This window comes from Coturnix japonica, chromosome 1 (genome assembly GCF_054131305.1).
Source record: "Coturnix japonica strain WE chromosome 1, WE-NBRP24, whole genome shotgun sequence".
Lineage (NCBI taxonomy): Eukaryota > Metazoa > Chordata > Aves > Galliformes > Phasianidae > Coturnix > Coturnix japonica.
Genome location: NC_140663.1, coordinates 84,541,160 through 84,566,387, shown reverse-complemented (window position 1 = coordinate 84,566,387; position 25,228 = coordinate 84,541,160). Strand labels below are relative to the sequence as shown.

Here is a 25,228-nt window from a genome sequence, read left to right as displayed (position 1 = left end):
GGCAAGAGCTTCAATAGGAGCCACCCACCTCGTCCCGGTACAATTGGCGGAGTGGCATCAGCAAAGCAAAAAATAGCCAGCATCCTCTGCCAGGCAGCCTGTCGGTCTGCTGCAGCCACTAGCGGGCACTGTGTTCTCACTCAGGCACTGTAAGGCAACAGGGGAGACCGAGGGATGCGATAAAGGAGAAGGCAAAAGGCGCCTGTTACGCTGTGCCTGCACCCTGCTCCTTTATCTTTCCTCATTTCTTAGATATTCTCTGCCCACGCAAACCTAACGCAAAGCAAACGCAGGGAAGGTGCAATGATGCGGTAATATCTGTCCCAAAGAACGTTTTTCTGCTACTTTTTTAATGGTTAAATAGATGGGAGTCACGCTGATGTGAAGATGACTCTAGAAATATCGATTTTACCTACAGAAACAACGTCATTTTAGTTGAAAAGGCAAGAGCATAGTCTCCATTTGCCATCATAGTCTGTATTTTGTGTTGAATTTGTATTCCTAACCCAGCAAACGCTTGTCATGTATACCAGCTGACCTGCATGGCTTCCCCTTTAATAACAGCACAGTTAATAATAAGATCCGAACTAAGCTTACAAAAGCCTGCAAGACAAAAGAGATAAGCTGTCACTTGTCACAGGTAAGAGTACCACAGCAGCAGCACAAACATGGCTAAGAAGAGAAGAGGAGTCTTAGATGCGTGATTTCACAGCTCAGCATGACTTAATTTAAAACCAGACGGAGCTTTAAAGACCTTTACAGTGGTGCTTTCCATAGAAATTCTAAGTTCTCACCCCAAAGCAGGTGTTATTTCTGAATAGGTGTACTGAGACAACCTCGTAAACAAGATGTAGAACGTACATTACAGAGCCATCATATAAAAAATGGTTGGACTAGATGATCTCAGTGGTCTTTTCCAGCATTAATGATTCTACGACTCTATGAAAATGCCTTTCCTGGGTTCCCACATACCCTCTTACCTGCCTCCTTCCCTGGCCCCTGCCTAGAACCTGCCTCCTGACACGGAGGTGGCACATCAACTGGAAGACACTGCTGAGAATACAAGCAAGCTGCATATTTAGGTGGTCCCTGGACTCAGTTTTCTCAATGAATATATTCTATACATTCTAGGTTATGTCCTTTCCACCACTGCTGAGATCCTCCTCAGAGAGATAGACTAACTGCTGTCAGGAGTTGTGAGGTAGGAGACCAATCAGGGAACGCATCACTTACAACCAATCTGAACTATGTAAAGTGGATCCAAGGAATGGTGTGACACACACCTGATAATAATTCTGGTAATAATTAATTGCTCAAGGCCTGCCAGTAAAAGAGGAGCTAATAATATTTCCCAACCTCTTCATGTGTTTGTCTAAAAAGCTTCGATAAGACAATCTCTTAACATTCTCAGGCACAAGATGCTGGAAGGGACCAAGCTTCTGAAGGATCTGAACAAGTGGGTACAACCGGAAACATCCTATGTTCCCTCCCCATCCACAAAGTTTGTGGCCCTCCAGCTTCCACAGGGAGCTCGTTCCCTGCTCCTTTATCCCATCTTATGAGCTCTTCTAACACCAAGGCCTGCCTCACTAAGTGGTTGGCTCAGGGCTCTCAGGAGCATTGTCACCACCTACTCTCTGCCTTTATCTCCCTGTCTTCATTTCCACACTACAGAACCAGGCAATGGAACATACAAGGTGTGGAGGTGGCTTGGGATGGGGCAGCATTGGGAACAGCAGAACAGACCACTCTCCCTATGCTCCCAGTCCCTAGAGATGTGCATACCTGCCGTGCACTCTGGCTGACCTCAGCTCCCCATTTCCCACAGCAGAGCGTGTTCCCAGCCCCTCTGGGGAGGACATCCGTGGGGACGGTTCCTGTTTCCCTGCCCTTTCAGTCACTTGCCTTCCTGAACCTGATACGATTGTTTCTTTGGGCACAGTGTAAAGATGCCAGCAAGGAACGGAAACCTCTCATGCCTCAGCAATTTATTAATAAGAAAAAGAGGTTATTGAACTTGGAAGCTGTCAAGCCAGCCGTTCTCATTTCCTGATCTAGAAGATAACCTGCTCATCCAGATAAATCATCTATCCAAAGGTCTTGGGCATCCCTGAGACAATTTGGCCTCAAACTATCAAACAGGGAGATAGAGGGAGGCAGGGACTGTTTGTGTACAGAAAATATAGATGCTAGGGGTGAAGGGCTTCCCATTTGAAAAGACTTCTTTTTTCATAACTACCAGTAAAGTGCAATCACTTGGAGTCCTCTTACTTCCCAGTGAAAATATTAACAAAAAGACAGCCTAGGCATGAACATGATCCTTCTACCAGAAGCATTAGCAGAGGGCTGTTAGTCAGGGTAGTATGGTTAGGTTGTGGTTGGACTTTATGATCCTTAAGGTCTTTTCCAACCTTAGCAATTCTATGATTCTATGATTAAGACTCACTGGGTGTCCTCCATCCTGGGCCACAGACGGCTCCAGTCCAGGGAGCAGCGGGTCTGGCTTCAATCCTTCTGCTGCACATCAGCTCTGCTGTGCAGTGCTGGGCATATCAGGTTGTGGTCCCACCTCTTCCTTTCAAAAGTGTGTCCACCTTTACAGAAGCACAATAAAGAAGTTGAGTCCATTCTGATACATCCACTTCAGCCACATACAGTTGTGACATCCCTTTCCATTTTATATTCAGCGAGGCTTTGCCTGCCCAAAAGACTACAGCTATAAGAAATTGGAAAAGATGTCGGAATAACTCGTGTGACTCAGCGTTATGATCGATGCCTGCAGCCTTAACAAAGATTGAGTGGGCAGAAGTGGGCTAGAAAAAAGAAAGGCATTACCTGCTCTGATGCTTGTGACTTCTGATTTCCTAATTAGCAAATATTTGTGAATTGGTCTCCTGGTAATTGGAGCAATGACTTAGGTCTGCGGCACACAACTCAGCAATAGTGATATATGGGAGCACTGGTTATTCGAGCACTACCAAGAGAAAAAAACAAACCTAAGTGAAATCCAAAATGACCAAAAACTTGTATTTCACTTCACCCAAGGGGTAAAGTACTGGTAGAGATGAGAGACTGGTAATAGGTTTACTGATCAACAGCATTGTTAAAGGAAAGAAAAAACTGTCCAAAAAGTTAAGGCAGTGCCTTAGAAGGCACTGTGCTTTTAAGAGGCCCGTTTCCTAGCCACAATGGGAATTCCAGTATTTAAAGAAGAAAACGTGGATAATGCTTGAGAACTGCTTAAAAACATTTTAGTAGTCCCCAAAAGTATACAACCCACAGTAAAGAAAGAACAGTGTAATGATTAAAGAAAATAACACGACTAGATTTAAAAGAGAAGTGGGGCCGGCTTTAAAATAAGTAGAACACATAACAAATAAACAGAGGAGAAGCTGAATATAAACCAGAGGATGGGAATTAAAAAAAAACCAAAAAACTGATGATGGAGGTAAAATGGGGAAAAAAACACTGACAAAGCTTTTTTTTTTTTTTCTTTGAAAGTAAATTAAGAATAAAATGAGTCCTAATCGTGGTATTGATTCTTTATCAGATGGAAATGTTAGATTGCTCAATAATAATGCAGACAAGACAGATGAAATCAATAAAAGCTTCTGTCCTGCTGCCAGGAAGAGAGTCAATGGAGATGACATGGTTGATGACACGTCTATTCCAATATCATCTCAGAAGAATTCGATACCATCTACTGAAATCAGGTACTTTACAGTCAGCAGGACAGGATGCTTTGCACTGAAACTCTCGTTATTAAAAAACAAACAAACAAACAAAAAACAACCAACCACTGAACAGTTCTCTGCGCTACTCGTGTCGATCTTGCTGTACCTCTGGGTGCTCAGAGGAGGAAGAGCCCGCAATGTGGCATTTTGTTCAGACTATTTAGAAAGGTGTGTCCGTGGTACAACTGTGTTGTAACTGTGCCTACTCACAGATAACTACAAACCTGTGATACGAGCTCAGTTCTGAACCAAATAATGAAATGGCCAACATAGAACATGAGGAATAAAGGCAAAAAGGAAGAAAACGTAAGTAGGGATGATCACCCTTTGAGCGTACAGAAAATTCACCCCATTCAACTGTGCTGATAATCTTCTCTAAGGAAACTGCTTACATCACTGTTAAATATAGCAAAACTGGGGCAGTTTACTTCAGATCCTGGAAGGCAGTTTCCCTTCTATCACATGGCAATTTGATTTAAGGACTTGCTTGACATAAGATAATAGTCATTAAGTATATTATAAATGGCCTATCAGACTGGTCCCAAAATACAATTAAGAATGAAAAGTAATTAAGTTTAACTATGTTTGTACCAAGATCCTGGAGGGTTTTGGTCTTTAACATCACGATATATTTAGTCCACAATCCGGAAAAAAACAGTTGCATTTTTTTATAATATATAAAATATATATATATATATAAATATATATATATATATTTATATATTTATATATAATATAAAACGTTTAATAAGACCAGGAGACCTCTAAAATATGAAAAAGGGAGCAGCTGATCTAGTGCCCTCTGCATGGCACTGTGAGATGGGAATACGGCTCTGCTTTAGCACAAAGAAGTCTTCTTACTTTAACTACCTGCTATTTCAAATGAAGAACATATCTCCCAGGACTGTCTTCTCACCTGGAACTGATCATTTGAGATTTGAGGTCTACCCATCTTTAGTCTTTTTGTCAGAAATAACGCACTGTCTATGAGGAAGCTGTGTCACGGGTGGTGACATGCATCATCATCCAGCAGATTTTTGCTCATGCATTTCAAAAGCTGATCCCATCAGCAAGCAACGTTCTCATCTTTCAGTTCTGGAAAGATGGCACCTATCTTTGTCTTCGCTAAACATACATATAAGGCAAGTGGTCTGAAGAACACAGGATGACGTGAGAAGCAAATGAGAAGTGAGAAGACCAGAATTACTGACAAGCAGAATGAGAATAGCCTCGAAGAAAAAAGGTAAACATAAACATGCTGCCCAAGCATAATACACATATCAAAGGGCAGCGGAGAGACTACTTGAATGTTGTCTCCTTCCACATCTCCTTCAAGCTTAAAAAAGACCCACAAAACACCTAGGTGCATTTGTTTCAAAGGGTATAAGGTATCAGCATCTGAGTTGCCCACAGCAGTCTGGAATCTGTCCAGCACAAAGATGCCAGCAACCTCCTGATTGTTGCAGTACTGTTTCAGCTCTATTGGAGTACAAACTGATATCGGTGAGCTGTCAGTAAACCCAGTGGCCCTATAGAGACTTATGACCAGCCATTCACTGATCGCATTCCTAAAACACACACACACACAAAACACTCTCAGAGATCATTCAACTTGGATACAGTTTGCTGTATCTATTGTCATGCCTGTTGAGAGCCACATGACTCTCCTGCAAGTAGATTTAAACTTATAGTTTGTAAACAAAGACTTTAGTCACTGATGAATCTCAGATGACAGAGGTTGGAACCACTTCACTTCCTGCAAACTGTCAGTGCAGTTACACTCTGAGTGCATTGCCTATTAAGTCAAAGCATGGAAAACCTGTAATTATCCTAGAAACATCTGTCCTGGGAAAAGTAAAGACTGCCAAGGAATTAAGGGTGTTGATTTCTGATCTTCTTTTCAAGAAAGGATGCAGAAAGCACGAGCCTGAACAAGGAGAACCTTATTCATGAAACAAGAGACTCAAAAAGTAACACAGACATCCTCCTAGCACAGGGAGGAGGCTCAGACTGCAACTTCTAGAGGCAGCACTGACCTCAGAGAAAACAGCCTCATAGAGAGAAGATAAAATTTCCATGGACTGCCATGTAAGGAGAGCTGTGAAGATGCCAAGTGCTTCTGATGATGTCCCTTTTAGGCAAGATATTTACCAGTGGCAAAAGTAAAGATGGCCATACACATAACACGTGTCTCTGACCCATGGAACCCACTGCCATAGAACTGCAAACCAAAGGACCACATTTATCCAAGATCACTTAAGTTTTCAACAGCTGCATGGGCTACAGGGAGGGGAAAGATCTCCTAGGGTCTCTATCTGAACAGCATAGTCTTTGCACAGTAGGGACCAAGTGTTCCTTCTGAGTCATTAACTCAGCTATTTTGCACAGTAATAAAGCCTTGATAAGGAAACAGCCAAGAACAGCACAGATTGCCAGGGAGGGGTGGGGTAGAGCAGAGGTCCCTGCTTCAGTTCCTGACCAAACTGTTCATTTTTACTCCTCACCACAAGATAGCGGCTGTGGTGGCACAGGTTATCAATGACCAGAGGCGATCCAGTGCCACTGGAAACAAATCCAGGGAACGATGCCATGATATGTTTCTGGCAAAAGCCTTCAAAGCAAAAAGCTGAAGACTGGAGAAGTCTCTTGGGGCCCCAACTTCACTAACACAGCCGTCCTGACCATGTGCTGGCTCAAAGTGATAACATTGTGTGCTGAGGTTGGCATGCAGTCCAGGTGAAATCACAAGTAGAAAAGCTTCCCAACTCTGTGTGGCCACAGCAGTCACATTCACAGCTCCTTGCCCGCCTACCACCCCCTCACCAGGCTCCACCCAGCACCCTCCTGTACCCACAGGGACACTTTGCCCTTCCTGGCTTTCTTCCACAAAGTTGGGTAGCAGCCATTGTATTTTCTTAGGAAATACCTGCACATGCTGACTGCACACAATGGCCTGGAGCCTCTGCTGGCACATGTTCTAGCCCTGAGCCTCATCTATGGCACCGCACATCTTCCCAGCATTTTCATCACAAATTTCTAACAGCTGTGTTACCCCCATCAATATATCCACACACACAGCTTTGCCACAGAGTAAGTCTGTGAGGAAGAAAACAAGAAACAAAGCAAAACCCTGGTATCGCATGAATACAGAAAGGGATCTGGATAGGGTAAACTGATGGGCCAAATCCAACCACAAGACATTCAGAAAGGCTAAGTGCCAGGATCTTCGCTTGGGCATAACAACTCAATGAAGCAGAACTGGCTTGGGGAAGAGTGGCTAGAAAGTTGCTCAGCAGAAAAGGACCTGGGGATGCTGGGTTGGTGGCAAGCTGAATTTAGGCCCACAGTGCACCCAGGTGACCAAGAAGGCCAGTGGCATCCTGGCTTATATCAGAAATAACATACCCAGCAGGGCCAGGAAAGTGATTTTCTGTCTACTCAGCACTGGTGAGACCACAGCTAGAATGCTGTGTTCAGATTGGATTGCTCGCTACAAGAATACTGAGTTACTAGGAAACATTCAGGGAAGAGCAATGAAGCTGATGCAGGGATCAGAAAACAGAACTGGGATTTAGTCTGGAGGAGACTGAGGAGATAACTCGTCACTCTCCTGAAAGAAGGCTGTCAGTCTATTTTCTCAGATGAGAAAACATATGCCATCTCTGCAGGCATTTAAGAGATGTGTGGACGCAACACTTAAGGACATGGTTTCACAATGGACTTGAAGAGTTAGGTAATGGTTGGATTTGATCTTAAAGGCCTTTTCCAACCTAGATGATTCTATAGATTTTACACAAACAAACAGAAATGCCCATTGGTGAGAGAAAAAAAAAAAAACATGAGGGGTGAGGGGAATGCATCTAGCCCATGCACCCTTCTCCCAACAAGGATAGGGGCCTTGTTGCTCACACTGGGGCCTCTGTCTTCTCCCATCCTGTACAACACAGTCAAACCCTTGGGAGCAGCATATATAGTGGAATAGGACTCTGGAGATGAGAGGCTGGTGGCAGGTTGAGAGTGATGGCAGCTCCTCTTGGAAACACTGGTACTCACTTCCACCATCTTCAGTGGTGGAGGTGGCTGCCGATCCCACAGAACATGACTGGGGTAGATGCTTACATAGGAAACAGGAACAAAGTGGGGTCAAGGAGAGCTACTTACTGGAGCAATAAGATTTGAAGATTAAAGAGCAAGAGTGACTTGGCTTGGTTGTTTGCAGGTCGTTTGTACAGAGCAGGGTGAAAAAGACTAACAGCTTGGGTTGAGGGGGGATGGCTTCTTCACTTGCTCTGAGGCCCAACTCTCAACCACTTGCCTACCAACAAGCAAGACAACCTCAGACAGCAATTGCAGAAAGAACTACTATGATCATCCAGACTCACACCTTAGAAAACCTGGGCCAGAAATCTTGGCAGAAATCCTTTCCATCTCCACAAGTGTCACTTTCTGATAAGACTCCAGATAAATTAAAAGCCACCCATGAAGAATCCTCCACAATCCTCAGTAAGCTTTTCCAGTGATTAATTGCATGCGATGCTAAAAAAATCAGTTCTCTTTTGATGCTTTAAAAGTTTCAAATTGAATCAGTCATTGATTCTTTTTTCACTTCAGTCTGATGGAACAACAAGTTTGTTTCCCACATAGGTATATATATACACATTACAAAAGTTAGCCTTCAGCTTTATTTCCCTTCAGTTCCTTGAACTCTTTCACTGGAAGGCACATTTCCAACTCTAACAACTCAGGCATATTCCCTGAAACCTCTCCCATCCAGGAACCACCAACAAAAGCACTAGAGTACATGGGAAGTGACAATGTTAGTACTAAGTGATACACACACCCAGTCTCTCCTAGAGCTATTCATCCTGAAGTTATTTACCAAAAGTTGCATGTTTCCCCAGCTACAGCACCATCCTGGAATTCTGTTGTCAGCCACTGAGCCACTCCAGTCCCCATCCTTCCTTGTCACTGCTGCCCAAGACAAACTCACTTACTGATAAGCATAGCCTGTATTCCTTATCCTTTGCCGTGTGACTTGCAACAACTAATGTTATGCTTGGATGCATCTTTCCAAGTGATCCGGGCTATTGCAATGTTCTTTTTATTTACTGCCTTGCTGATTTTTCACTCACTATTACCATTCAATGACTATTTCACTGTCTTTCAGGTGATTGATTGTAGAGTTCAATAATATACAGCAACAAGAGACCAACTTTGAAACATTTGTTTCCCCTTACAATTGCATAACCCCATCCATTTGGGAAGTGACACATTTCCTGTAAAGTTCTAATGCTGGCATTACAAGAACCACCACAGGTTTCTAGAAGCCCTATGCCAGCACTACCTATTCCTAATTCAGTCTACCTTGTTTAATTTGATGTTTGAAAGTAAAAGTTACCACCTAATCCATGTTTCCATAAGTGGTCCTCTACTTAAACAGCAGTTTTCCCTCTCTGGCTGAGATAAAAGCAAATGATTTATGATTCTTGAACTGCTGCTGGGATCTTGTCTGTCAGAGCCATAAAATTTCTCACCAGAACACAGGAACATGAATAACTTGTTCTCAAAGTGTCTGCAGCGCTAGTCCTTCATCTGGCAAAGCTTATGCACATGGATTAACTTCACTGCATCACAGGAGCTGGTGACAATGCACAGTAAAATGCATGTTTTCAGTTCTTAAAGGAACTGGGGCCCAGGAGGACGCCAAAGGGAAGTCAAAACAAGAGGTTAGACAGTTGGAAACTTTCCTTTACACTGTTATACAGAACTCACATCTTTTCAGTTGTGGAGTAAATGAATAGCTGACTGCATTCCCACTGCCTGATTGTTTCAGGTGCGTTGCACAAACTACTAACTCCTAACAGTATCTGCGCTTGTTGGGTAATGAATGAGGTGAGGCAACACCGTTGGCTGATGAGATCCATGAGGAAAAAGGTGAGTTGCACCCTCCCACGATGAAGAGCTCATGGATCTGACATCAAACCATGCAGCTTTTCCATCTGCAGTGGAGTCTCAATAGCCTGTATCTACAGGAGTGCCTGTTCTTTCCCATTTCACTGCAGATCAATGTGTAAGAAGGAATGAAATCCAGTGTCTTTGTTCGTTGTAAGCAAAGGGTCCAAGTGACACAAAACCTTCCTGGAAAGATGCTTTCCCCAACTGTCTGAGCAGGCTGATGCAAGAACTTTGTGTATTTGCCCCCATAGAAGCCTTTAGAATAGTTATCTATATAATAAGAATAAAGTATGTATGACAGGTATTCCACACCTGGGACATTTTTCCCCAGGTAAGATACACTGGTAATTCTTCTTCCATACCTTCCTGATTATTTACCTCCCTCTTTCCATCTTTCTCTTTTTAACTCCTTAGCCTGTCTCTCTCTGCTACAGCTTGACCAACCCTTTCATTTCGTCTTCTTTACTCCATGTTTCTTTTTTCAGTACACATCTTCTTGGTGCCCTGGGTGCTCTCATTCCCCCTGACTGATGAGCTTCACCCCCTTACAAAGTGTACTCTAGTAGCATTTGGACTGTATGGAAAAACAAGCATCTCATAGTTACTGTTAGATCCTTTATGATTCATACAGGAAGAGCCTGTTTATAGCCTTGAACCTGCAAGGGCTTCTGGAATTTGAAATCCTTTCCCCTTCCATTTTCAGGACAAACAGCTGAAGAGACTAGGAATCTTGCCTCCACTCACAGATATCTTTTCCTTCCAGATAGCAATCTTACCTTTATATCCCCCAGTTCAGCAAATGTGCTATCATATATCCCAGTGTTTGCCCAGCCTATGCAATCTGATAGGCCACCTATATTGAAGAGGGCGATTAACATCTAAGGACGGATGGGAGGTGACCTTCCACATAGCTATGATATATTTTTGGAAGAGCGAGGCGAAGTCAGAAGGGCTTAGTAAACTCTTTGATCACTTAAGTTTCTGGTTACCAGATAACCACCATTACACTTCCCATAAATCCATTTATTCTTAACTATGTGAATCCCCATCCCTATTTCTGCAGCATTAGTGCCTACTGCTAAGCTACATCTTTCACTCAGCTGCACCATCATCCCTCAGCAGTTCCAGTAATTAATTACCCAACTGCTCTGCTTTCTGTGTTTGATGACATGGCCACATGCTTTGCTTGCGGCACACTCCGCTTACCTCGTGCAGCATCCCAATCACTTGACACGTGCAGGCACCAGGCCACAACCTGAAAACGGCTGCTTCTAAGTCCCTTAAAAATCTGTAACAGAATCCACTTATTTCATACATTTTTCATAGCTCCTCTCATTCTCCTCTCTGTTGTTACATTCACATCTGCTGCTAACTAGCCTCGTTTTTAACAAAGCACAGCAGGAGCTAGAGAAATCTCTAAGTCTAGTGGCATTATAACATCAGGGGCACTCCCCCACTCCCATTATCTCCATGTCCCGCTTTTTATTTTCTCTATTCCCTCTTCCTTCTTCTCCTTTCATTTTTGCTGGCGTGAACAGTTCCACTAGGACTATAGTAAATGTGAGCTGGTTTCTGCTGAGCACAGCAGTAGCACAGCTAGTAATTTGTATCCTCTCACTGCCACAGGTTGGACAGTGCAGAGGCGGCTGGTGTTGTGCGCTGCAGAACAACCCCAGGAGATAACAGCACCCTGAAGAGAAGACGCACAGGCTGCTCATGGGAAGACAGTGACCTGACTTCTGCCTTGACACCACCTTTCTCTCCTTCCTGGTTTGAGACAACGACAAAGGTTCCTGTCAAGAAGCACTCCAGAAAGAAAGTAAAAAGAGCCATGTTGGCAGTGGCATCATCCAACAGACCACCAATCAATATACTTTGCAAGACTAGAATCATAGAATTTCCCAGGTTGAAAAAGACCTTGAAGATCAAGGCCAACTGCAGCCTAACCAGAACCCTAACAACCCTACACTAAATCATATCCCTGAGCACCACATCCAAACAGCTCTTAAACACAACCAGGGATGGCAATTCAACCACCTCCCTGGGGAGCCTATTCCAGTACCTAACTAGGGATGGGAGGAAAGAAAAAGAACAAAGTTTAACAGTTTTTCCCCGCAATCTCAAATTTCTCAGGCAAACTGCTTCACCCTTCAAGGGTAGAGGACTTTCCAGGTTGAAATCTAACCAAATGTGACAAGGAAGCTCCTTAAAACATCCAGAGAATAAATAACCAAGCAGCTAGATAAAGGGAAAACATCAGTCTTGGTCTTATGTGGGCAGGTTACTAGAAGGATATTGTCACGGAGTTCTCTCTAGAGCTCACTCCGGGACAGTGGGCACAAACCGGGGCAGCAGGAACAAAAGCCCCCCCCCCCTTTTCTCTCACGCAGTGCGGCGTGGTTAGGGAGACGGGAAGGGAAGGGAGATTGCGACCAGGTCTAACAAAAAAATTGAGGGAGGAAAAGGTGATCTGAGAACGAACAGCAGTTTAATAACCTAATAACGCTGAACAACAAGAGAGCTTCAACAAAGAGAATACCAAGTCCCCAGTCTCACCGATGGAGCTGTGGAAGGCAGGAAGCTCTGACCACGCTGTCTCCTCGCAGGGAGCCGGGCCAGCAACCCCGTCCCCTTCCTCACTTCCCTTCCGGTGCCCCTCCCCACATGCCCATTTAAGGCAGTTCACAGAAAAAAAACTTGTCCCCTTTACTCCCATTATGAGGCATGGTGTTCTGATGTGGAATACCAACACCAACCAAATTACAAAACCATAACAGATATGAAGAAAGCACATTTCCACTATTTACTACCATAGCAGCTTTGCCTAGCATTTAGTACATTTAGTTCCATGTGCTATTCTGATTCACTGAGCAGATATCAATGTCAAAGCTACCTCCATCTCACAGAACAGCATATTTCAGAGGTGAGTGAGCTAGATGCTCTTTCCCATCCACCAGGAAAAGAAGGAAATTAAATGTACCTCCTACATTTTAGACACTGGACACAACACCATAATTCCTGCACTGTGCACAAGTTGACCTGGTACGTCTTCTCTGAAAACCTGTATGAGATTAGGCACTGACAGCAAGATGCACAGAGGTCCAATTTGCTTCTGGACTCTAGCAAACTGAAGTAAGCCTGCAGCACATGGAAATGATTGCAAGGATGACTACAGGACCAGTGCCATATAAAAGATGGACAACTGTAAAAGTCAGTGGATAACAGCACGGAATAGAGCTGTAGCCCAAAGAAGAAAAGAATATACGCAAGATTATTTTCTTAATAAGGATGGAAGACTAAAGAAGCAAGTCCAACTGAAATCTTTCATTGAAACATCTGTTCTTAATGACAATCCCTCTTCCAATGGAGAAGCCCCTTATTTCAACTTTCAGTGTTTAAAAAAGTTGGGCCAGCAAAAATGAAATTGCATCTTCAGCCAACAAGAATTAGAGATCTTCATCTCCAAGTTATTTGACAAAAAGTCTGCAGCACAATTTCATTTTATTTTCAGAAGGTTTTTTTCAGCAAGGAATTGTAGCTTTGTGACTTTTGCCTCCAGTTTGAGAAGAAAAGCAATAGGTCTGGGATTATTATTTTCAAACAACATTTTAAACACCCAAATTTCCCACTCAAAAGGAAAGTGCTTCTTTGCAACCAATTCCACTACAGCTCTCCTCTAGCGGTGAGGAGCTGTACATCAGTCTGACATCATTTACAGGTTCCAAAATGATGTACCTGTTCAGTAGTAGCTGAGTTTTTATATACAGCGTTCCTTAGCTCAAACCCGTAAGTCTCAGGAGTATCACTGCGAGCTGCTTGTTCGTAATAATAATAATACATGCTCTTTTAATCACTGTGGGCCTACAGGTAGATAATCAGAAATGATACCCACTTCTAGTGATAATTCAGATTAGTACAAGAACTACTTCATACCCCAACAGGGAGAAATAGAGACTTCTGAAATAAGGAGAATAAAACAACCTGCACAGTCATTCCCACCGCCACAGTGCTTATAACCCTAAGTACTAATACCCTGCAAGCACATCAGACAGCTTACATTTCCAACTCCAGCAGGTTCTGAAAAGCAACGGTTACTCCAAATTCAGCAAACTCCTGTTCTAACACAACATTCCTGTCCTGCCATGCCAACCATATCAGTAGATCAGCACCGCTGGTGTTCGACACATCTTAGAAGTTATTCTGCCCCAGCCTTGTTTCAGGTTAGAGCCTTTGCTTTATTACCGTGATTTGGATTGGAGTCCCACACCAGTTGCCGGCTGCCAGCGATTCAGGTTCTCATGCTCTGCAGCACTTTCTGCAGAGCTGCTCAGGAGATTACACCAGTGATGGCATTTTATCAGTGCTGCTACGAGGTGAGTGCAGACACGATAAAGAAGTGTTAAAAGTCAACGAGGTGCCATTGACAAGGATTGAAGCTGGACTCGCGCTTCCCCACCAACCATGTGTGTGCTGATGTTGTGCAGCCCAGTCGCCTTCTCACCAACTGCTGCTTTGGCAGGCTGCACGTTTCACCCTCCCTTTTTGGTACACAGCTGAGAGTTGTGACAGCCAGCTCGTCTCCTCTGGAAGCATCAGGCCTATAGGGAACAAATCCTTTCTTATGAAACCCAATCAGGTTCCCTGAGTGAGCATTAAAGAGATTTTTCATCATTCAGATATTCTGATAGCAGGTTAGCCCAGTTGCTTTAGTTCCTTCCCACCACCCCCTCCCAGAACGGAGAACTCCCTTTGAGAGATCCACTCCCCCAGACAACTGCTTTCCCAGGCAAACATTCCTGCTCTCTGCCTGGAGCTGAGCAGAGCCTCCAGTAGAACACCTGGCATTCAACCCACAGAGACTAACCCCATGAACAAGGGAGACCCAGAGCTTAGGAAACCTGCCCTGACCAATGGCTTGATTAGAACCTAAGACTGCCTCCTTTGGGTTTTCAGGAGCAGACGAAGAGGCTCACAAAAAACTCATTTCTACTGTGCAACTATTGGCACAATCCCCAAGCTGGAAATCACACAAGCAGCCAGCAACCTGAAGTATTAACCACACTACAGAGCAATGCACGACATTAGAGTCAAAGCACCCCAGCACAATCCTTGCCATGGTGACCAGTAACTGCAGAGCAACAGCAGAGATAGCTTAAGTGGCCACAGAGTGGTCACAGTATTTCAGAACAGCTTGAAACTCAGCAGTCTCTTCTACAAACATCTGTAATAAGGATCCACTCTCATACCAAGGGCATCTCCACTGGAGCTGTCACAGCTGAGATCCAGCTGCCCAAGCAACACTGCTTTAGGGAACCAATAAACTGGCTGTTTTACAAACAAGCTCTAACACACAGCAAGCAGCAACAACCAATACAGTGAGCTAATGGACCCTGTTATATTCCTGTGGGATGGGTGTGGTTGCAACAACCATCCCCTTTCTCAGCTGGTACTAATGCAATCCTCACCAGCAGCATCTGTGTAGAGGCCAAGACTGAAATAAATCCTCAGCTCACCTCCAGAGATTCTGCCTGTACAAAGCTGGGGCATGCTGAGTAGCTACTAGAGAGGAAGACTTGCCATGCTGTGGTTGTTGCCCTGCCTTATATTTGCTGGGGTCGAGGGAAGAGATTGTGACACCATCTGTATCACATACCACTATGTCACAGACTATCTGCACTAAAGAAGAAAGAATTTATTGAGCACAGTTTCCTTCCCCACTGTCAGTGCAAGCTGGTGGCAGTGTATGCCCTGCCATGGTGGCCTGCCTCCTCCCTGCTTACGCCTCCCTGCCATCTTGTGCCCAGCAGGCGTTTTCCTCTTTGCAGGTAGGGCATGGCTTGTGCAAGAAGGGCAGCGTGTGCTAGGAGACTGCCTGCTGCTGGAGATGCAGAGAGGATGCTGACTGACACAGGCATAGACTCACAGAACCACTTGGGTTGGAAAGGACCTCAAAGCCTATCCTCACACCCAAGCCCCTGCCATAGGCAGGGCTGCCCCCCACCAGCTCAGGCTGCCCAGGGCCCATCCAACCTGCCCTTGAATGCCTACAGGAATGGGGCTAACCCTGCTCCCTGTCAAGGGAGCCCCACAGCAGGTGTTTGGGCCCTGGCAGCAGTCTCATAGTTCCGGTCCCAGGGAGCCAGGCTTTACACCCTTGCTCTGGATCAAGGCTTCCGTCAGGCGCCCTCAGCTCTGTCCTTTGTCTCTGTTGCTGGCCTTCAAGTGTTTTAGTCTGGGACCAAGCAAGCTCTTGAGAGTACATGGTTTTGCAGAAATCCCACGCCTTCCTGGTTTTGTCTGCAGCAGTAGCATCTGAGGTAGGGTTGCTCACAGCATGTCTGCTCCCAGCCCTGGGCAAGACCTGTTAAGTCTGCCTGCCTGGCAGGTTTCCCCCAGCATTTTCACAAGGTCTCCATACCTTCTTTGAGCTTCAGGGAGTTCGGTTTGGGGTGAAGGATAGGTCAGCCCTTATCTCGGATCTACATGCACAAGTGTAACCCTTACCAGTTCCCTTTCCAGCTCCAAGAGTTCCTGCCTGGCGGCACAGCAAGGACCATGCTTTCCCTCTTTGCTGGGGCATTTCAGCAGGAGTCAAGCAGTGCCAAAGAGCCACAACGAGTTCTGAGAGACTCCCCAGCTTTAAAGAAAATCTTGGGGGCATTTGTGACCTTCCTCTTTGGCAGTCTTTGATGCAAGCCTTGTGGCAAGGGGAAAGCACAGCCACCGGCTCCCTGTTCTAGGCCAGCCAGAGCAGCCTGGGGGTGACACTGGGCTGTGACAGGAACCAAATAAAGCCCTCAACTGGCCTGCAGGCCCAGCGAGACGGAGAGATTACATAAAGCCACCCTGAACTCCTTCTCTTTCTGCAATATACTTGCAGTGCAACCGACAAGGATTCAAGAGCTTGAGCTACAGTCTGTCTTAGCAAATACTGTCGTTGTCAGATTCCCAAATGTCTGTTCCTACACAGGCTGTCGTAGCACCCTGCCAGAGCTCCAAACATTCATCTGTGAAAAAAAAAATTTCTAGGAAATTGCCTGCATTCTTGCCATAAGAATATAAATAAAGACCAATCACAAAAATATGAGCCCGCATAGGTGTCAAAGGTGTAGTTCTCCAAAGCCTTCTAGGTGTACATGACTTCAGGAATCCTATTCACGCCGCTGCTACCTTCTTCTTACCATGGGACATCACACTCAGCAAAAGGTCCAGAACAACAAGTGCTGTATCCACCCCCCACTCATGTGCTACCACAGGAGAAAGATGCCGAAACGGAGTGGGGGTGGATGGGAAGGGAATAGCACAGCAGGCAGAGACAGTTGGTCCCATGTGTTTTCTTTCTTTAAAGATAAAAACTCACACCGGTTCAAATGAAAAATCAGGAACAATGCAGGAATTTTAAAGAGGCCCAAGCTGCCACCTGACTCAGCGTCTAGGCAGGATATTGATTAGCAAGGCTATTCTTTATTCCTCTGCTATTGTTTAAGACTGGCCTCGCTCATGACAGCAACAGGCGTGGGAACACAGCAGCTATGGTGTTAAAAAGTGCTTTTATCACTGAGCTGAGTAGAGAGGTCTCTGGGAACCAGAGATGGTGTGTTTGATAGCGAAGGAAAGACATTCGAACCAAGAGCCTTTCTCTGAGATCATAGAATCATGGAATGACCTGGTTTGAAAGGAACTGCAATGATCATCCAGTTTCAACCACCCTGCTATGTGTAGGGTTGCCAACCACCAGACCAGGCTGCCCAGAGCCACATCCAGCCTGGCCTTGAATGCATGAATGAGATCTATAAGGCCGATCAAATATTTTTTATGAGTGATGCTCAGGCTTCAGTGAGTTCAGAGAGATGCAGAAAGAAAACATTCCAGCCTGATAAAAAAACCCAGGTTTCTCCTTGGGCCCCCATAGCTGCTGCAGTGGAAGGTCCTGTATACATATTCACACAAGTTTGAAACAAGCCATTGGGTTCTGTAAGCAGTGTGGCACAGCACAGAGAAGAGGGTCACCACCCATGTCTTCACCATGCTTGAGCAGGTTTTGCATACAGGTTGGGCTCCAACCTGCAATGGCCATCACAGGAATTCAGCAGAACCAAATATATGGTAGCATACATCGTTTCCATTTAAACTATCCGTGTGCTGGCAACCTATTATCCTGAAAAACACAGGTCTCTACTAAATGAATCGATGGACCATTATACAGTTTCCCGATAGCTCCAGGCAGGAATCATGCAAAATTGTTGTCTCTCTGGCACTTCTACATGCACTAAAAGCAACACACTTCAGTACTTAAACACATTTGATTTGATTGAGTAGGAGGCAAACAGTGACCACTAAGCAGGTTTTCAGCCAAAATATTTCTGGTTCCCTTTAGGGCTGTAAAGCAGGCTGCTGGTTTTACATTCTCTGTAGGTTTATTCTTCATTTGCATTACACTCAGATGTGACCACTTTATATACATATAGGTGTATGTATACATGTATAGGAGTCTTGTTTTCACCTATGAATAAGTCAAAATAAAAAATGAAACTCCTTTAGGCACTGATAGGACAAACATCCTCATGTACATGCTCTCCAAAGACACTCAAAATGAAAGCACACAGTGCACTGCAGAGTGGACCTTCTGACATAGGACATGTTCTCTGTGTCTGTGTAAGCACGCACAGTTTGGTTATAGTGTGAATATATAAGTATACCAACTTTCTTTGCAGGCTCTGCTGCTTCAGTTTCATTCTTTCCAATCATTTTTAACCTTCCCAAAGTTTAAAGGCAGTCAGGACTCAGGCAGATACTCTGCCTTCGGTCTGTAACAAATGAACAACTAAGCTAGACATTTAGATCATAGACCATCTTCTGCAAGAACCACAATAGCAGAAATATTGTTTTTCATCGATGAACACCCTCTGCTGTTATCTCAGAACTATTTATACTGTTCTTTGTTATATTGGTTGTTTATCCTACCTCCATGCCAGCTTGTACTCAGCACAGAGCAAGCCATGTGCCAGACGGGGAAGCTGAAGCCCGGGGGCTGGCTCACTCAGCCCACACAGCACCACAGACACTGCAGACTGGAGCCACTCAGCTGAAAACAAACTCCGCTCCAACACTAGACCACACTCAATCCAGAGATCAGCAGAGCAGCTACTGCATCAGGTCATAAGCTTAGCAAAGATGTCCATCATGTCTTTATCCATGCACTCTGGTAGTTGTGAGTTAAAGAATCCATCTTCTTACTCATTATTCCACAGTCCAAAAAGCAATCCAATAAATGTATCAGGTTGCAATCTAAAGAACAGTTCCTCTCTCCTTGAATTCAGTGGCACGATCATATTTCCAACCCTCCTTCCATTCCAAACCTATCTTGCCCTCAGTGTAGGTATGTCTATAACTCACAAGACAGTAGGGCCAAGGCACAGACTCCAATATGATCCAGCTGTCGTCAGTGCTGTTTAACTGTCTGCGTGTTCTCTGGCACTTTTCTCCAGGCCAATGATGCTCTCCTCAGGATGGATCAGGTGCTAGCATCACTAATTGCAGCTCTCAGAGGGCATTGTGGACAAAAGCAACTCATTTGGGGTCTGAGGAGGGGTGGAAAGACATACGCTGTACTGTGTCATTTGCTCTCCGAGCCAATGAGCAGAACAGCCTCACATCGGTATTAAGATATTGCCTTTTCATCCTATATTGGTTAAACCCGACAATCTTTTCCTGCAGTGAAAAGCCTCACATTTGGGCAGTTGTGCCTCTTATCAAGCAACGGGTCACAAGAATGTTTCCTCCAAGTTTTCCACTAAAGGTTAAGATTATTCAGGAGCCTCAAGTACCAAGAGATGGATTTGCTTCCTCTGCTAATGCTGAGGCTTACTATCCTCCCGTGAGTTTCACCTCATACCATGCTGCTTTGAATCCCAGCCATTTCAGCTTATTCACAGAATGGCTTAGGTTGGAGGGGACTTTAAAGATCATCTGTTTCCATCACACAAATCCAGGCCAGCACTCCCCCAAGACTTGGGGCATGGTATCTTACAGTGCAGAAGAGATGGCTCTGCACAACTGCCCGAAGAATCCCTCAACACTTTACATGAAAAACATCATTCTGTGAACCACTCCAAGCAAACGTTCCTTAACTGGAACCAGAGTCCAGAGGCAAGGACAGCCTATGCAAAACCTGGGGACAAAGTACAGGAGTTCCAACCATAGCATAATCTTTCAGATGAACTGTCTCACAGCTCTGTTGCACTTGGAAACAAAATGTGAGTTCCCATTCAGGTCAGCACCTGCACAAGCAGACCCAATACCAATCCGCAGATCACCATCAACCTCTTTGTGGGTTCCTGTAATGCTGGTCAATTTGCTTACACAGCTGCAGGCTATGATTTCACATCACATCAGTAGCTGAAAGACAATCTTGTGTCAGTCCTGTGCTGGAATTTCCACATGGTTCCACTTTTCAAAGTGGAAATTAATACTTTTTAATCATATGAAGTGATTTTGCAAGGTATTTTTAGTGCAAGGATGATCACAAGGATCTGAAGAGAGGAGGAAAAATGAGATGGAATGGTTGGGTGGAAGGAAACTTGTGTGGCCTGGATTAGAACGGATATGAGTGGAAGGCTGGCTTGGGTTTGCCCAGACCTGTATGACAGCAATGGAAATAGACCTCCTCTCAAAGGTTTTTGGGATGGGATTGTAGGGAGTGCAAGAAAAAGCAGCTCACGTGAGCAGTATGGGCCAGCCATAGTAGTTTCAAGAGAAACACTGAAGCCTGGTATTAGATTTACACTGGATTGTGGCATTTGTGGAGCCTCATGGCATTACAACACCAACAGCTTCTCTGAAGGCGGCAGTCCTCGTGCTTTCCCAACAGTCTGCAAAGAAGTTCACATTTCTCAACTCAGTAACTATGATGCTGCCTCAGCATTTTTCTATCAGCATTCTTCAAAGCTCTTCAGATTTCCTGTGCCAGTGCAGCCACCCATCCTCCTCCAACAAATCTCAGACCTTACTGATTGTCACTAACAAAATTATTGATGTTAGAAATGCTGACTCCAGCAGATGAAGCTATTTAAGAGTGTTTTACCAGATGTCAGTGCATTTCATGCAGCACATCGCAAAATCTCTTTCTTCCCGGCTGTGTTAAATTGTTACTTACTCTCCCCCTGAGATGGAGACTTGTTTCTTCACAAAGTTGGCCTGAGAGGAACGTGTGGGAAGAGTGAGAAAACAGCAGGCAACCTCAAGGCTTCCCTGTTCTATTTCTTGTGAGCAATACTGCATGGTTTAGCCACTACCGCTCTGAAATGCTCTTTCAGTGGGTACGTACTGCAGTGCCCTCGGTTTGGTGACAACACTCCTAAATACTGAGAGCATTGTCAGAAACCAGACTTGGGTTCCTTTTGATCTGAAAGAGCCAATTTATTTCTCTCTTTCAGATAGGCAAAGGATAATTATAGAAAGCGTCATGCCAATCACATGGGTATCACATGCAAAAGCCATCTATCATACCAGCATGCGTTGCTTAGGCATTTCATTTCCTCACACGCACAGAAAGCCACAGAAATTATCCTTGACCAGGAAGAACTTTACTCATGACTGTAATAGATTTTATCACAATTTTTATCACGTCTCCATTTTGGTTTGCTTTTTTTCTTTTTTCAAGAAAAATCAATCTGTATTTTCTTATCAAATCTGTATTTTGAGTACCAAACGTACCAAACGTGTTCAAGAAATGTTTTGATATGACACTAAGGGACATGGTTGCGTGGGGAAATAATGGTGGTAGGTAGATGGTTGGGCTAGATGATCTTGGAGGTCATTTCCAACCATGATGGTTCTATGATTCTACTCCATGAAACTGCAAGATTTCACTTAAAAACAATAAATGCATAGCTACCTCCACTTGTTTCGGTCATGTATAGCTACCTCCAATTGTTTCAGTCACATATAGCTACCTCCACTTGTTTCTGTCACGTATAGCTACCTCCACTTGTTTCAGTCAAGTTCAAATATCCCTTGCTTTTCCACCCTTTTATGAAAGAAAAAGAAGCACCAGCAATATAGCACACCCCTGGCTGACACCACTTACTTGTCAGGTGTTATCACCAGATTTATGCACCAGCAGCTCACAAGATCAGAGATGAAACCCACAGAAAAAACAACTCAGTTCAGGCTAGCAATTCTGAGTACCGTATTCTACTACGTGCCCCTTGGTTGCTCTTCATCTTAACCTCCACCGGCAATAAAAGGAAGAACATTCAGCACGCAAAACTCTGGTGAGAAAGCAGTGCCCGGATTCATAGACATCAGGCAGTAGTGAGGATTACAGCAGGCTTGCATCAGGTTGCTTATTAAGAGTAAGGCAAGAAAACTTCAGTGAAATTATGTTGGAATCGAAGTGGAGAATGCCCTACCTTAGACCATCAGCAATACTTCAGTGCTCAGAAGATTCCCTAGCATCATGCCAGTCCTCACAGCTTCACATATGGATGCTGTCATGGCCACCTGTAGAGCCCTGTGGTTCCAGCATGGCGGAGAGGTGATGGCAGCCACTTCCTCGCCTTTGTGGCTGTCAGTGACTAACACACACACCTGCTTCCTCTGCAGACTGTCACCTCTCCTGGGCAGCTGGGCTCTGCATTTAACCAGGAAAACCAGGTGTCCAGAAATACAATTAAGGAGACTTCAATTGACCAAATCCTTCACCCTCACAGAATACAAAACTGAATACAAATCTCTTTCAAGATTTCCTCTAGAAACTACTCAGGACACCATCTTAATGCATAGGTGCTGAATGAATCTCTGTGTTTCTTTGCCTTCATGCAGCCACACTGAAGGTGCAGCATGAGCGTCAGAGAATCCCTTGTATGGTTCTAGTTGACCTCATGGCACATTGTGGAAGCAGAATTTCACTGTACACCACGGCATTGCTGGCAATTGGGCTCATCTGTGAGCTCTTGCCAAGCATATTTCTTCTGAAATATACTTTTATTCTGTTTGCATATACATGTGTGTGCATGTAGCACATGAATATTTGGTCTCCTAATGTAAAATGTACCTTTCTGTTCTCCTTGGGCCAGCAGTGTACTCCTGCCTCCTCCATTTGCTCTGACTGTCATTGTTCACAGAAGGCTTCAGAATCCAGCCAACACACATCATAGAATTAGTGAGAACTATTAGTCAGAAATTTGTGCACTAATTAAGCTCTTAATTTTACACAGGAGATTATGTCTTGAAATGCTTTCATACCATCACAGAAGAGAACAAGCAGGCTGGGAGCAATAAGCACCATCTGAGATTTCTTCTGTAACTCAGACTGCTACTATTCAGCTTCACCAACCCCCACTCAAGCACGTCTCTTTTCCCTCATATCCTTTTACTGCTTCTTCCTTTGAAGCTGACTTCCAGAGATAGCTCAAGCCTTGATTTTTCTGGCCCTCAGCAATGTCTAGTGCAGACCAAGGTCCTTATACCACACTACAAAGCTAGGTTTCTTTATAACAGACACACGTCTGCGATTCTTTCTATAATAGTGTTACTGAAGCAGCCTTTTTCTAAGCTCAGGCTTTACAGCTGGGACATGTGGCAGTACCACAGCTATCTAACCCCTCTATGAGAGAGCACAGCCCAGGAACCAGCTGCTGCCACTGGCCCCACATGGCAACATGTGCAGCTGACCAATGTGAAATATTCCTCAGCATCCATACATCCATCTGGCTGGCAACCGTTGTCATCCCAGAAGCTTCTGGGAAAGCAGAATGACTCCTGGTAGGAAAAACAGGAGCTTCAACAATCCACAGCATTGTCCACTCAAAGACATTTGTACACAGAGAGACTCTTACGCACATAAATGGCCACAAGACGTAACTATATCACTTACAAGCCTTTGCAGGATCCCAGCCTCAGGGATTACTGAGTCCAACAGCGTGAGCAAATGACATAAAGATTCTCACAGCATACACATGGGGTTCCTGATTATTAGAACAAAGTATGAATTATATGATGCCAGTTCAGATGACACAGATTCCAAATAAGTGCAAAAGAAATATTTCCCTTTGTCAGGTCACCATCACATGATTTACATGTGGCATCCCTTACAACAGAGGCAATTGAGAAAGTATATTGGCTAGCTGCTGTCTGCTCGGAATTCCCCCAGCAAAACTGGCCTGGTTAGCGTTGCAGAGCAGTTGACTTCTGTTATTAAGGCTATCAAGTCTCCCTGAAATCAATGCAACTTAAGAATGTAGTGAAAAATAAGTAAATGTCTATGGACTGTAATAAACTAAGATATGGCACTTTCCAAGCTTTTTTTTGGCTGCTTTGTTTACCAAGGAAGTATCTCTAAGGGACAGAAATTAGAGAAACTTCCTGAAAGCTGTAGGAATACCTTACAAGCAAGATAAGTATAAATTGAATGCAAATGCAAGGCAGTTGTATTTACATTAAAACGATTAAGTTTAAGGTGCAGTTTCCTAGGCCTTTCCAGAGATCATGCACTCTCTTTGACCCTCAAATAAGCATCTAACCTGGCTAAATTAAAAGAAAACATAAAACAAATCTTCTACCACTTGCCAATGCAAGATGCACTATTGCCCCAGGCCTCAGAGATCACTGTAGTTGCGCATTCCCACTTTTATTTAAGCTAATGAGGAGGAGTAGGAAGAGAATTTTTGAGGTGGGATCTTCTTCCTTTCATCTGAAAAGCGGTTACTGAGTTGTTCAAAGCTTTCATGCATAGCTCTGTGCGCTCAGTGCCTCTCAGCGTGTGACTTTCTAGAGACTACTGCTGCACCACTGAAAGGAGAGGTGAGTTCTTCCTATATGACCCTGGGAAGCAAGGTAAAATCTCAATTAGCAGAGAGCCCCCTGAAAAACGGGTATGGTTTTTCATTAAGAAGAGCTTGTAAGTGCCTCTCAGTAATTCGTTCTATTCTCTTCTCGTTTCTTTGCCAATAATGAAATTCCTTAAAAAGGGTCAGGCAGCATGGACATTTTTGGCTTGCGAGTCTTAACAGTTTGGTTGTCTATTCTTCTCCATAGCCGCATGCCTGCATGTGTTCAATGACTTAATGGCGCTTCTACTTTGGGGCAGCTAAACAGAGAAGCAGACTGCAGCTGCTTCTGAAGGATATAAATGTTTTTATAGTTGGGGGGCTCAGCAAGTCTAACACGATCAAAGACACCTGGGTTCTATTCCTGGCTGTTTTACAGACCTTCCGTATTGTTCTGCTCCTTTCAGTAGCTCTAAATGAAGACCTTTTCCTGCCATATTGACAACCTTAAGTGGGAGATTTTGATCTGAAAATTGGACCACAACAAGGAATTTGGGGTGATGGGGCTGAAATGTGAATGCAGACCTAGGCACTCACCTGATAACCAAATCCAACTGAAGCCATTGCACCAGTCAATACCATGAATGGCTCAGAGGCCAGCTTTGCTTGCACCACTTACCAGTTAGCCATCTGCTCCCTTCAGATATTATTTTATGGCTTTCCTTTGTTTCCACCAAGGCCTAAACAGGAATGAAATTGTGAGTCTTG

General features: G+C 44.4%; 1 protein-coding gene across 4 annotated transcripts in view; it reads right to left on the bottom strand.

Moving 5' to 3' along the window:
• GJA8 (gap junction protein alpha 8) overlaps nt 1-25,210 on the bottom strand; it is a 40,630-nt gene extending 15,420 nt beyond the window's left edge. The window contains exon 1 of one of the 4 annotated variants that reach the window (XM_085527203.1): nt 25,140-25,210. The gene's annotated coding sequence lies outside the window, so the exon portion shown is untranslated. Of the gene's footprint in view, nt 1-13,746; nt 13,825-13,931; nt 14,019-25,139 lie in introns of those variants that run through there. The other 3 variants (XM_085527187.1, XM_085527198.1, XM_085527192.1) reach the window with 3 other exon arrangements.
• Between the last annotated feature and the right edge of the window lie 18 nt (nt 25,211-25,228).